Below are 15,111 nucleotides of genomic sequence, written 5' to 3'. Positions count from 1 at the left end.
CATTTGTATCCCAGGCTACGGGAGATCTTATGGGTGCTACTTAGGCATTCCTGGGCTCAACCCGTGCGGGCCATCAGTGGACAAATCCTGGGAGCACAGTCCCTGCACCCAGGTGGGTTTTATGGACGAGCAGTCATAGGGCCAGTTAGCTTGTAGCACTGTTTGATGTTGTAATTGGGCAAGTGTCGTTTAGACATTGCTTCCAGCGGGCCCCTTGCCTATAAAGGGATGCGAGCCCCTTGCCGCTCAGACTCAGTGGCACACTAGCCTGAGCCCTTCCAACAGGGCTCGCCAGCATTCCCTGCTTTTCCACCCTGTGGTGCTACTGTGGGCCGCAGCAGTGTTTTTACAGCATTCTATCTGGGTGAGGGTTAGGCCCAAGGGCTCTACCAGTAACCCTGTCACCCAGGCGGTACAAAGCAATAAGAATAGCCATCAGCAGATGGAGCGCTGACGTTCGAATGAGCTCGGGTCAGGTTCCTTCTGTATGAGCTATCTGTGTATTGCTTAATGGCTGAGCGCGGTTGCTTGGTGGGGGAAAGTACTGGGTCGCCTTGCCTACCGTGGGGTCAGGCCACGACTTGTAGCTTGCTCGGCATGTTCTCATCCCCAAATGTGGCCTGCGTCCACCAAGCAGAGTTCTTTCCCTCTTTCAGGCACCCAAAGCGCGCCACTGGTTGGTCCCGGGGCGATGACTTCTACTTCCTCTAAATTAGCCGGGGCGTTCAGTTTCATCAGCCAGCTCTTGTAGCCACTGTATTTGGTGAGAGCGGCCGTTGTGGAGGTGGCTGCTTTTGGAGAGTCGTCACTGTTGGCAGGATTTCCAAAGAGATGATGTCGCACTGACTTGGTGGGCTTGTGGCCTGTGGGGCCTTCAATGGTGAGGGGACCATATTGGACTCTCTGCCCTCGATCAGGCTATATCAGAGGGAAGCAGATGGTCAGATGATGGAAAAGAAAATCATAGCAGCATAGGGAAGTGGAGTCAGAGGTCAAAACTTAAAAGGGCGTCGTGCTAGAGTGTGAAAGCTTGAGAACTGCCAGAAATGACCCGAAGTGGCATTTTGGAGGGTGTGTGATAATTGTGTAATAATTGGTATGAGGGGTATAAAGGCTCAGGGGGTGAGAATTAAGCAAGATGAGGGCCTGCGGCAAGAGTTCCATCCATTTCGAGAACCACTTGCTTGCAAATAATTTAAGTAGTGTCTCTTTCAGGAGGTCATTAAGATGCTTGAGGAGGCCAGCCACCCGGGGGCGGGATCCTAGATGGAGGTTTGGAAGAATGTTGGGTGGGAGAGCCCACTCTTGAATCTCCTGAGAGGTAAAGTGGGTGCCCTGGTCAGAGTCAGCAGTGTTTGGCGATCTGAAGGGAGCAGCATTGAAGGTAGTAAGGAAAGAGATTACCTGTTTTGAGGAGGAATTGTGGGTGGAGTTCACCAAGAGAAGCCTCGTGTTAAGTATCAGTGATGGTGATGGGTTATCTGGAAGCCCCAGCAGAGCGGGAGTATGGTCGGTCTCCCCGGGGGAGTGGGTCCCCGTTGTTCGGTTTAGGTGCAGAGAACGCGCTCATCTATCACCACCTTGGCTGCCGCTGAGGAGGGGGGCGTCCCCTCGCATGAGCACGAGTTGTTAAGGCACGAATTCCCCGATGACCTGAGGTTGTGCGGGTCCATTTCGCAAGCTGGGGAGAAGGGTCGGTACCCTGAGGCATCTACAGGGCAGAGAGTGGAGGGCTGAGTGAGGGGGTCTGACCGCAGTGTTCCTAACAATGGCCTTGGGTGTGGAGCGGTTAGCGTGAGCACAAACGTGAGAATTGATGATAGGGATGGGGGATTCTCCTAGTTCCTTGCGTATCTTGGAGCCCCAGATGGCCTTGCCTTGTATGAGAAAATTGTCCCTTAGCCACTGGCCAGACCCAACTGCAAGGCTGTTAGCAACAGCCCGGGAGGCTGTGAAAGGCCCCTTTTCGTGGCCTCCTTAAGGGCTGGGTGAACAGCTACAGGTTCTGCCAGTTGGGCTGAGCCAGGAGTATCCTCCTCGACTAGAAAGGTGCCCCAGGCCGGGTGGATGACGCAGCCCTCCAGCGAGCTGCATGGCATGCAGCGATGGCACTGCCCTTGGTGAAGAGCACTGACTCCCAGTCCATTTCAGACAGGTGGTCCCAAGGGGCTCCCCAAGTAGCCACAGGAGGAGAAAGCGGGGTGGGGTGGGGATGGGGGCTGTCACTTCTCGAGGCTCTCCGGCAAGGGGCTGAGCATGGGGGAAACCACATCCTCCTGCCATTTGGAAAGGCCTTTGACATCAGGTTTAGCCCTCCCCTGAAGGTACCATTCCCCTGTTACCAAGGAGGCATCAGTGGCTGTGCTGAGCTTTTCTCTTAAGAGGCATCTCTCACCCAGGGCACTTGAGGAACTTGTGTTCAGAGTGATACCAGGGGCGGGGGGGGCTGGCTAAGGGCTCAGTTCCTAAAAGAGCCCGACAGGCTGCCGAAAGCTGGTGCCCAGGGGGAGTCTACGGGCCTGCCGCTGGGGTAGGTGCTTAGTCCACAACCCCATAGGAAGCCAGGTAGACTCCTGTTTGGTCCCGAGACTCCAGGAGGCCACTTGACATGGAATGTTGAGCCAGTGGGGAGTAAAGGTAAGACTTGCTGGACTGCATGCTGGGCATCTTGCAAAGCACACTTGTCGGGCTTTGCCCCAGTGGAAGGTGGGTGACTCGTGTGTGATTGCGTGTACGATAGGGCGGGATGAGGGATGTGTTGCCTCCAGAACGTGAAAAGGCCTGATATGTGTTGTGCTTGTCTGAGTGTAGTGGGTGGTTGAATGGTGAGTAATTGATGTTTGGCCACTGGGAAAATTTCTCAGCCCTTAGAGGACTAGATGATGCCCAGAAACAAGACAGATGAGGCCGGGCCTTGGCTCTTGAGGTCCAGGTGGTGTGCGAAGGGATGCGAGTCTGCTCGTACTGCTTTCTCAGAGGCACCCCTGAGCGTAATGTCATCAGCATAATGCCAAAAGCGGCCCCTTCCCAACTGTAAGGTGCTTAAGTCCTGGTGGCAGAGGTTATGTATGGCTGCAGGGCCGTTTCACTATCCCACTGGGGAGCTCATAAATGTATAATCTGCCCCCTTCAAAAGTGAAGGCAAACGGAGCCTGGGATTCCTCCAAGGTGGGAACAGAATAGAAGATGTTAGTAGGTCAGTGAACACACAGGACGCTCCTTGGGCCGACTGGACATTCTCAGGCAGTTCTATATTATTAGGACTTGGAGCCTCACTGGGGAACCTGAGCCACTGAGGTTTTGATGGCCAACGGTCAGGTGCCTTTGGTTGGTGGCTGGCTTAAGTACTGGCCAAATGGGGCCACTGAACGGGGAGATGGTGGCTTCATGACTCCAGGCTCAAGCACATCTTTAATGACGTCGGCGTAGGCCTTCAGCGGCCTGTTTAAGTCCCTACTGGGGAAGGTTTACCGTCTTGACCAGGGGAGGAAGAGTCCCTGGCGTCCATTTGGAGAGTCCCACCAGCAAGGCCAAGAACGTGGGCTTATTCCATGTGGCACGGTGTTGTGTCAGTGCCTCCATGCCTATAATAGGAAAGAACGAGCTGGGGGGCCACCAGCAGAGGAAGCCATTTGAGGTGAAGGGTCCCAATAGTGATATCCGAATAGCTTTGTGAAGCTTTGATTGTTTTACCAGCAGTGCCCTGTAGGTAGAAGGGCTTCCCTTTTGGGGATACAGAGGGATTTCCTAGAATGACAGTGACTTGGGTCCCGATGTCTAGTAGGGCCAAAAGGACTGTGCATTCTTATTGTCCTAATGGACCACCAGAGTGGTACAGGGGTAATTGTCCCCAGGTGGTGGGACAAGCCCCTGGGAGTGGCTGATTTCCTAGGGTAGGAGCTTAAGTGGCTGCCAGTCCTGGAGGTTAGGGAAGCGGGCAGAGGGGGTAGCGGGAACGGGCTGGGGGCTAGAAGATGGACGGCAGAAGAGGGCCGTAGCTGGGAGAATGTGAGTTTCGGGGCCTGGAGTTTAGAGAGTGGCTGTCCAGAGGTTAAGTAGCCAGGAACCCCAGGTTTTCCTAACTCCCAGTAGAGATTTGCCTGTGTATTTCCATAAGGGACAAAATTAAATCAGAGGTTTATTAGGAAGGGAGTGGGAAACCCTTCCCACTGAGGGACATTTGTTCGAGGGAGACCTTCCTGGAGCGGTGGTGACGGAGGCCCTTGAGTGTGACGTATTGGGGCATCTGGGCAGCAGTCTCCTCTGTGACTAGCAGCCGTGTCAGTGCCCTCCAGTTGCCTGATGGATGGTTTCAGGAGTCCCCCCGAAATGTAGTAGCGCTGCCCTGTAATTAGGGGGGCGCCTTGTAAAAAAGAATTTTCTGGACTTAGGGTCAGATGGGGCCTGTTCAGGGTTGGAAATTCAGGGAGTCATTTGGGTCACTGTGGTGATGGAAATGACAAAGCCATTGGATCATGCCAATTTTGCACAGCAGGAGGCACGGAGGACCCTCACGTACATTAATGGTCAATTAAGGCCTTTTAAATTAGTGGTCTGACTGTCTCATTAGACCGTATGGCCTTGATCACGGCTGCTCTGGGGAGATCATTGAATTATTATGGCAGCAGTGACATTTTGGCGTGGATACCGCAGGCAACACACGACAGAGGCAATATGCAAAAGCACGTAGCAGCATGGGAGACCTCTAGCAAGTGGTGTTCCGTTCCCAGGTGGTGTTACCCACCTGGGCTGGTCAGCTAGTAAGCCAGTCGCAGCTAACGGGTATTCCTCTTGATTAACTGCACAGGCAATCATGCAATCCTGCCAACAAGGCCAATTGTTTTCTGCTGGTCTCAACCTATCAATAGTGATCTATTGGCTAGAAATGCCTAGGGGCACTCACCTGGGCGTGAGGTGAGCCCTCACAGACATTTCCCCTTTCAGAGCCGGTGTTGTGATTGGACGCGCCCTTGTGGTACTTATGATGGCAACAACCGTCAGGGAACTTTGAAAAAAAAAAAAAAGAAAGCCAAGGATTATTACTCACAAATCCTGTAGGATACATGGTACACCCGGGACCACTCAGCGAGGTTGCGGCAGAAAGGTAGTGGGCCTGGGGTTCTGCCTTTATTGGAGTCTAGGATGGGGTGCCTAGGGTTTCACAGGTTCACTCTTTGTTGGCGAATTTAAAACATACGGGTGGGAATTAAAACTCGGGAAGGGAAAAACAAGTGATCAAATGGTGAGTTATCTAAGTGGACCAGAGATCTCCGAAACAAAGGAAACTTCTGGGGCCGGGCCGCCTGGCTCTTCCTCTAGTCCTGTAGCCGGCAGTGTGTTTATTCAAGATAGCTGTCTTTGAAGTGGGTGCCTAGGCAATCCAAAGCTTAAGGTCAGGCACTTGCATTACAGAAACAAAACAAAACAAAACAACACCCAACTGTCCGGTGCTTACACTATATTTACATAAAGATGCCCTGTCTTATTGTACATCCTCTAGGGCAGGGATTGGTTTCAGAAGTGGCTGAGGGAGCAAGAGTGTCCTTCAAATGCGTAAGTCTGCCATATGGTTTTTCTTCCAGTTTTAATGAGATATAATTGACATGTAGCAGTGATACGGTTAAGATGTACAGCAGAATGGTTTGACTTACATAGATCATGGAGTGATTACCAGCATGAGTTAGCATCTATCATCACATATACATACAAGGAAAAAAAAATGTTTTTCCTCGTGATGAGAACACTTAGGATTTACTCTTAACAACTTGCATGTATACTATAGAGCAGTGTTAATTATATTCATCATGTTGTATATTACATCCCCAGTACTTATTTATCTTAAAGCTGAAAGTTTTCACTTTGTGACCGTCTTCATCCAGTTTCCTCTCCCCACATGCCCCACCTCTGGTAACCACAAATCGAATCTCTTTCTCTGTGAGTTATTTTGTTTTGATTCCATATACAGGTAAGATGATACAGTATTTGTCTTTCTCTGACTGATTTCACTTAGCACAATGCCCTCAAGGTCTATTCATGTTGTCACAAATGGCAGGATTTCCTTCTTCTTTATGGCTGAATAATATTCCGTTGTATATACGTATCCCATGTCTTTGTCCGTCTACAGATGAAAGGATAACATTTAGGTTGTTTCCATGTCTTGGCTATTGCAAATAATGCTGCTCTGAACATGGGGCGTGGGGTAGGGACAGATATCTCTTCAACATAGTGTTTTCAATTCCTTGTGATGTATTCCCAGAAGTGGAATTGCTGGATCACATGGTTGTTAATTTTTTTGAGGAATCTCCATACTGTTTTCCATACTGGCCGTACCAATTCGTAATTTCACCATCAGTGCATAAGGGTTCCCTTTTCTCCACATGCATGGTGGCATTCGTTATCTCTTGTCTTTCTGATGCTAGCCATTCTAACAGGTGTGAGGTGGTATCGCATGTGGTTTGATTTGCATTGCCCTAGTGCTCTTGAACATCTTTTCACGTAGCTGTTGGTCATTCATGTATCTTCTTTGGAAAAATGTCTATTCCAGTCCCTTGCCCGTTTTTTAGTTGGATTGTTTGTTTGCTATTGAGTTGTATGGGTTCTTTACATATTTTGGATATTAACCCCATATCAGATATTTGCTTTGCAAGTAGTTTTTCCCATTCCATAGGTTGTCTTTTCATTTTGTTGGTTGTTTCTGTTGCTAAGCAGCTTTTTAGTTTGATGTAATCCCACTTATTTATTTTTTAAATTTTCTTTGCTTGCGCTTTAGGTGTCATGTACAAAAAATTCATTGCCAATACCCATGTTAAGGAGCTTTTATCCTATGTTTACTTCTGGTAGCTTTGTGTTTTCTGGGTTTACGTTAAAGTATTTAATCTATTTCCAGTTAATTTTTGTGAGTGGTGTAAGATAGGGGTCTAATTTCATTCTTTTACATGTGAAGATCGACTTTTCCCAGCCACATTTATTGACGAGACCGTCGTTTCACCACTGAGTGTTGTTGCCTCCCTTGTCAAATATGACTTGACCATATATATTTGGGTTTATTTCTGGGTTCTTGATTCTGTTTCAGTAGTTGAGGTGTCTCTTTTTATTCCAGCCCTGTACTGTTTTGAAGACAGTAGCTTTACAACATAGCTTGAAGTCAGGAAGTGTGACACCTCCTGGTTTGTTCTTTTTCAGGATTGCTTTGACGATTCAGGGTCGTTTTTGGGTCCATCTGAATTTTAGGATTGTTGCTTCTATTTCTGTAAAAAAATGCCATCGGACTCTTGCCAACATGGTGATCTGTGTGAGAGTTCACACCAGTCAATATCCTGTGGGTCCTTTGCCACCTGTGTCCTTGCCCCCCCACCAAGTGAGCCACAGCTGACCCCCACCTCCCTAGGTGATCCTCCAAGACTCATAGGTATGTCCAGCCCAGGCTTTTACAGAGTTACTGCCTTGTGCTGGGTCCTAGTGCATATGATACCTTGTGTGCACCCTTCTGGAGTGGCATCTCTGTTTCCCCCAGTCCTGCACTCAAGCTCAGCTGGCCTTCGAAGGCAAACGCTGTGGGAGTTCCTCCTCCCGATGCCAGGCCCTCAGGCTGGGGAGCCTGACGTGGGGCTCAGGAGTCTCACCCTTGTGGGAGAACATCTGTGATATAATTATTTTCCCGTTTGTGGGTCACCCACACCTGGTGGGTATGGGATTTGATTATGTCAGGAAAGTGCCCCTCCTACCGTCTTGTTGTGGCTTCTTCTTTGTCTCTGAATGTAAGGTATCTTTGTTGATCGGTTCCAGTCCTTTTTGTCAGTGGTTGTTCAGCAGTTAGCTGTGGTCGTGGTGTTTGCATGAGAGGAGGTGAGCTCAAGTCCTTCTGCTCTGCCGTCTTTTCCAGAATCGAGGGGCTGCTTTCAGTTTGCATGCTTGCTGCCTCTTTCCTCCGTGCGTACTGGCAGTTATCCCCTTGGCGTGGGGTGTGCAGGTGCAGCAGCCCTTGCGTGCTCCCAGGATGGCGGGGGCAGGGCTTGCCACCTGCTCACAGGTCTTTTAGAGTCGGCTGCAGTCCATGCGCTCCCGGGACATCAGGCGTAGGGCTTGGCGCCTGCCTGTGGCTCTTCTAGGGGCAGCTGCTCTCTGCGCTGTCCCAGGACAGCAGGAGCAGCGCTTGGCACCTGCCTGTGGGTCTTGTAGTGGTATCCTGTGCCCACTTCTGGAACCCACAGTGGCGTTGGTGACTCGCACCTGCCCTGGGAGCTCCTGTAGTTGGTGTCTCGTTGCCTGGGAGTGCTCACAGGGAAAGAAGCTCTTATAGTGGTCCCACCCCTCTTCTCGTGTGCCCCCCAGTAATGGCACCTTGCCTCTCTGGCAGGCCCTGGCTTCTTCGGAGTACACCCTCAGTTGCCACAGTCCAGCCTCTTCAGGCTGTCCCCGCACAGCCAACCCCAGTCCTGTCTCTGGGCCTGACCGCTGCAGCCTGAGCTTCAGCACCCAGCCCCCACCTGCAACAAGTGAGGCAGGGAGACTGCACTGAGCTTCTGGCCTAATCTTTTTTTTTTTTTTTTGCGTTACGCGGGCCTCTCAATGCTGTGGCCTCTCCCGCCGCGGAGCACAGGCTCCGGACGCGCAGGCCCAGCGGCCATGGCTCACGGGCCCAGCCGCTCCGCGGCACGTGGGATCCTCCCGGACCGGGGCACGAACCCGCGCCCCCTGCATTGGCAGGCGGACTCTCAACCACTGCGCCACCAGGGAAGCCCTGGCCTAATCTTTTTAAATGTTATTCATGAATGTAAGTGCAAGCGTTTTGAGTTAATCACTTGCGTGATTTCTTATTTGAATAGTGCCCTAATGTGATTCTTTCCTTAAACTGTTCTTTTGTGGTATCATTGGTTATATTTACTGTCACGGAGCTCTATTTGAAGTTAGCTCTCCTCAGTGACTTCAGCACCCACACTAATGGCACTTCTGGTAGCCTCTTCACTGGGTTCCTGGACCTTATTAACTCCGGTGATCTCCACTTTTCTTTTTCTGTTTCTGGTCACGTTCACACTTGTCTGACGGCAGAGCACCACCTCCAAAGTCTCAGAATCTTGCCACCTCTCCAGCTTTCACTCTCTTTGAACTTGGTCTTCGCTCCCTTTGTTGTCTCTTATCTCTGAATCTTTCAGCACAGCCCTAGAATCACAGCCCCTTTCACCTGACTTACCAATTCCTTCCTCTGGGGTAAGTGCAGACTTCTGCTTTTTCTGTCAGAAAACAAAAGGCTTGGATGCAGTTTTAGAGAGAGCTCTTAACTATGTGGATGTATTCATCCTCTCCAGCCTCATTTGTCCTTTCACTGCCACTCAGCCAGCATTTTTTTAACCCCTCAATTATGTTGTATGGAATGAGCCACAGTGGTAGGAAATACCATTGATCTCAAATTATCTTTCATTCAACAAATATGTATTGAATATTTATTATCCCTACAACTTTACTCCACAGATTTTTAAAATAATAATACTCTTGAATGGTTATATTCGTACTAAGGGGGGATAATGGATGGTGTTTCTCAGATATTTTATACCTCAGCATTACTTCCTAGGTAAGTAGGTAACAGTACAATATATGTTATAGCTAAGAGAAACCTAAAACTTAAAAACTAACTTTTCTAAGGGAAAATCAACAAACAAGCATGGACTGGGACCTCCAATTTCCACAAAGGAGGTATGCATGTGTATAAACAAAAGCTTTTCATCCAGTGTTTCTTAAACGAAGAATGTAAACTAAGTAGAAACACAGAGTGAGAAACCTTCAGAGCAGATAGATTGTATATTCTTTTAATGTGATTATAGGACCATAAAATGAAATGTCTGTGGTCAGTATTTGTATGAGTCAGGGTTCTGCAGAGTAACAGAACCAATAGGATTGATTGTTTGATTATAAGAATTGGCTCACACAATTATGGAGGCTGACAAGACCCAAGATCTGCAGTCAACAAGCTGGAGACGCAGGAGAGCCTGAGTAGAAAGAGAAGCCAGAGGAGCTGATGTGTCAGTTTAAGTCTGAAGGCAAGAAAAAATCTGATGTCCGAGATCGAAGGCAGTCAGACAGGAGGCGTTCCCTATTACTCAAAGGAGGGTCAGCCTTTTTGTTCTTTTGAGGCCTTCAGCTGATTAACGAGGCTTATCCACACTATGGAGGGCAATCTGCTTTACTCAGTCTACCAATTCAAGTTTTTTTTTTTTTTCTCCCTTTGCGGTACGAGGGCCTCTCGCTGTTGTGGGCTCTCCCGTTGCGGATCACAGACTCCGGATGCGCAGGCTCAGCGGACATGGCTCACGGGCCCTGCCGCTCTGCGGCATGTGGGATCCTCCCGGACCGGGGCACGAACCCCTGTCCCCTGCATCGGCAGGCGGACTCTCAACCACTGCGCCACCAGGGAAGCCCTCAAGTTTTTTTAAGGCAAGATTCTTTTTTAAGTTTTATTGAGTTATAATTAGCATATCACTTTGTATTAGTCCAAGGTGTATAATTTGATATATGTATATATTACGAAATGATTGCCAGAATAAATTTAGTTAACATTAATTACCTCACCTAGTTATAAAATTTTTTCTCTTGTGATGAGAATTTTTAAGACCTGCTCTCTTAGCAACTTTAAGCTATGCGATACAGTATTGTTAACTATATAGTCACCATTGCTGTACATTACATTCCCGGAATTTATAATTGGACATTTTTATCTTTTGACCACCTTCACCCATTTCCCCCACTGCCCATCCCCACCTCTGGCAACCTCCAGGCTCTTCTCTGTATCTGTGATTTTTTTGGGGGATACCATTTATACGTGATAGCGTACAGTATGTGTCTCCCTCTAACTTATTTCCCTAAGCATATCGGCCTCAAGATGCATACATGCTGTTGCAGTTGCAGGATTTCTTTCTTTTTTATGACTGAATAATATTCTATCATATATATGTACAGCATTTTCTTTATCCATTCATCCAATGATGGACATTTGGGTCGTTTCCATGTCTTGGCTGTTGTAGATAATCTGCAGTGAACATGAAGGTTCAGATATCTTTTCGAGAGAGTGATTTCATTTCCTTTGGATATATACACAGGAGTGGAATGCTATATTCCAATCTGTTATTTCTGTTTATGTCAGTAGCAGTTCATATTGTACCATATTGTATATGGTAGTTTTATTTGTAATTTTTTGAGGAACCTCCATACTGTTTTTCATAGCAGCTGAACCAAATTACATTCCAACCAACAGTGCACAAGGGTTCCCTTTTCTCCACATCCTCACCATTACTTGTTATTTCTTGTCTTCTTGGTGATAGACATTCTAACAGGTGTGAGGTGATGTCTCCTTGTGGTTTTGATTTGCATTTCCCTGATAATTAGTGATGTTGAACATCTTTACATGTATCTGTTGGCCATTTGGATGGCTTCTTTGAAAACATGTCTATTCACTTCCTCTACCCATTTTCAAATCAGATTGCTGTTTGGGTTTTTGCTATTGAGTTGTAGGTTTTCGTTATGTATTTTAGGTATTAACTCCTTATATGATAAATTATTTGCAAATATTTTATCCCATTCTGTAGGTTGCCTTTTCATTTTGTTGATGGTTTCCTTTGCTGTGTAGAAGCTTTTTAGTTTGATGTAGTTCCACTTGTTTATTTTATATTTTGTTGACTCTGCTGTTGGTGTCAAATCTGAAAAATCATCACCGAGAGTGATGTCAGAGAGCTTACCTCCTATGTTTTCTTCTACTAATTTTATGGTTTCAGGTCTTATGTTTGAGTTTTTAATCCAGTTTGATTTTTGTGTATGTGTGTAAGATAAGGATCCAGTTTCATTCTTTTGCATGTGGCTGTCGAGGTTTCCCTATACCATTTATTGATGTGACTATCCTTTCCCTTTTTTATATTTTTGCCTTTTTGTCATAAATGAATTGACCATATATGTGTGGCATTTTTCCTGGTCTTTGTATTTTCTGTTCCATTGATCTATTTGTCTGTTTTTGTACTAGTACCATGTTGTGTTGATTACTGTAGCTTTGTAATATAGTTTGAAATCAGGAAGTGTGGTGTCTCCAGCTTTGTTCTTCTTTCTCAAGACTTCTTTGGCTAGTTGGGTTCTTTTGTGGTTCCATACAAATTTTAGGATTGTTTTTCTCTATCTGGGAAAGATGCCATTGGAATTTTGATAGGGATTTCATTGAATCTGTAAAGTGTTTTGGATATTATGAATATTTTAATAATATTAACTTTTCCAGTTCATGGGCACAGACTATCTGTCCATTTGTTTGTGTCTTCTGCAATTTCTTTTATCAGTGTTTTATAGTATTCAGTGTACAGAACATTCACCTCCTTGGCTAAATTTATTCCTATGTAGTTATTATTTTTGTTGCAGTTATAAATGGGATTGTTTTCTTAATTTCTCTTTCTGATCGTTTGTTGTTAGTATATAGATATGCAACTGATTTTTGTATATTCATATGTACGGTTATTTATTCCAACCGTTTTAGGGTGGAATCTGATTTGGTTGCCTTCTATCTTTTTTTTTTTTCTTTTTTTGACTGATTGCTCTGGCTAGGACTCCCAGTACTTTGTTGAATGAAAGTGGTGAAAGTGGTCATCCTTGTCCAAATCACATGTTAATCTCATCACAAAACACCTTTACGGATACATGCAGAATAATGTTTGACCAAATATCAGGACACTCCATGGCCCAGTCAAATTGAGATGTGAAATTAACCATCACGGTATTATTCATATTAAATGCAGAGTCAGCAAATAAAAACTCTAGTGTCATAATCTGTGAAAAGTCTTTTTTTTGACTTTCAATTCCTTTCATTATTTAAAATCGTAAAATAACTAATAGTTCCACAACTGATATTAGTAAGTTCTTACTCGGTGTCGGTGATTACCTCTTATTCGTTCATTCAGTATATTTCTGTTGAGTACCCTTTTATGCTAGGTATTTTTTATAGGTACTATCACAAGACCTTATTCTATAAACTCTTCATATTTGCACTGTTTTGGAGATAAGTGCTCTTCAGTCTTTCATGTTAATCCCTTGTTTAAAAATTAATAATGCGGGTGGCTCAATGATGCATTCATAAGAAAGTGGACCATACAGCCGCAGTTGGTGGCTTATCATCCTCTCCAAATATATATATTTGATGTGCATGCATATATATAAACAAATCATTTAATGAGGGGTAGTTCAAGTGACATATTAGTCTAAAATGAATGTTATCTGTCCTTGTGCTGTTCACTCTACATTATCTTATCATTACAGTTACTTTCTGAGTTAATTTTTATTGTTATTACCCGTATAATACCCAGATAAAGAAATTGTGAATTACAGAGTATGTCACATGCTTGAGCACACATCTTATAAATAGCAGAGAGTGACGCTCTGAACTGGATTCCTTTCTAGGTAGTTTGGAAAGTCTGGCTGGACCATGAGGATTAGAACAAAGACTGTTTAACTTGTTTGAGCCTAGATTTCACATAGTAGGGGCTCAAAAACATGAATTAGAGACTGAGTAGCCTTTGAAAGTTTTACTTTCATTATTTGTCCAAATTAAAACTGTGAGTGAGAGTGGATGTTGAATATGTACTTAAACTAAGTTTCCTTTAGAAGGAAGAAAATCAGTCACCCAATCGTGACAAATTGTTAGAATTTTACTTTAATATGCACAAACAAAAAACTAGGTATAAAGCTCTGTAGGTTTAAAGTATGCTTTTATAACTGTAAAGCTAACAATTTGTAAATGTATGTGTATATATATATCATGTTTCTCATATAAATATATGAGTATATATATATCATATACATGAGATATACACATATAGGTGTATATATATGTATATATGTGTATAGACGTATACTTGGAAATATATCCGTGTGTATATATCTCTTGGAAGAGAGACTGAACGCCAAGACAAAACCTCGCATTCCTTTACAGGACGTGCAATGCAGATCTGTTGTGGAGTAACTGCTGGCTTTGGGAAGGAAGGTGAGGCCAAAGGCAGCCCATTAGAAAGGGAAGAGGCTGTTGGAACTGGGAATTGAGGTGAAGAGAACTACTGACAGGATTTTAAGGGATAACACTCTTGCCTTTGAGTGTCTGTGTGGTAGAGTCCGTGGCCTGGAGTAGAAGGGGAAAGCTGTACTAGAGCAGCTTCTGCTGGCAGGAATATTATTTTCTTATACGTGCAGCTATGGAAACATTGCTGAACATTCCTCAGATCTTAACTGTCAAGGACAAGACAACAGTAGTAATAACTGGAAATGTCAGTTCCATGTCCATAGTAATCTATTTACAATTGCTTCCCTATTTCACGAGTTCTCTATCAATTATCCATGCTTTTCTTCCCCCCAAATCATCACATTTTGCCTTAATCATGTGTATTCCTCAGTTACGCTGTAGAGAACAGCAATTTTCCCTATGTGGCCCTTCTGCCTTAATTCTCTTTTAATTTTCCACATCAACAATCCCTAAGTTTTGAGAAAAGACAATAGCATATAAAAGAATTAAGGTGCAGAATTCCTCCAATTATGAAGATCAATTCCTGGGTCATTATTGATTGATAAATATATTGATCACATCAATGTAAGTATTTTAATCCGTTTGTCTACAGAGGCTGCAGCTACAAGATGAAAAAACATAATCAGTTTATTCAGTTGTTACAAATGTAGGAGGGGGAAATGGAAATAGCATTAAGAAGATTTTATGTAGAACCAAGAGTCCACTTCCTGTCTTTCCAGAGACACTGTTCTATAAACCATGGTATTGATTTTCCTAGCCAGGCTATTAGCATGTTTGGTTAGATTCCATGTTGAATTAAAGCAGTGCATTATAGTAAATGTCTTTATGGGACACTTCTTGCAAAAGAGTGCTGTTGGGTCAAATGAACAAGAGAAAACAGATAATAATATAATATTAGAACTCTTTTTACAAAATAACATCTCAATTCCCGTTTTGTGGTAGGTTCAATAACATGTTAGAAAACCGCAGTATGTGTATGCGTGTATGGAACGCATACATTTGTATGTGCATATTAGCTTTTGATTCCTAATGTTAATGTTGCTAAAATTTGGACCTTCATGTGGATTGTGGTATGG

Source organism: Phocoena phocoena, chromosome X, assembly GCF_963924675.1.
Source record: "Phocoena phocoena chromosome X, mPhoPho1.1, whole genome shotgun sequence".
NCBI lineage: Eukaryota > Metazoa > Chordata > Mammalia > Artiodactyla > Phocoenidae > Phocoena > Phocoena phocoena.
This window is presented reverse-complemented; position numbering follows the sequence as displayed.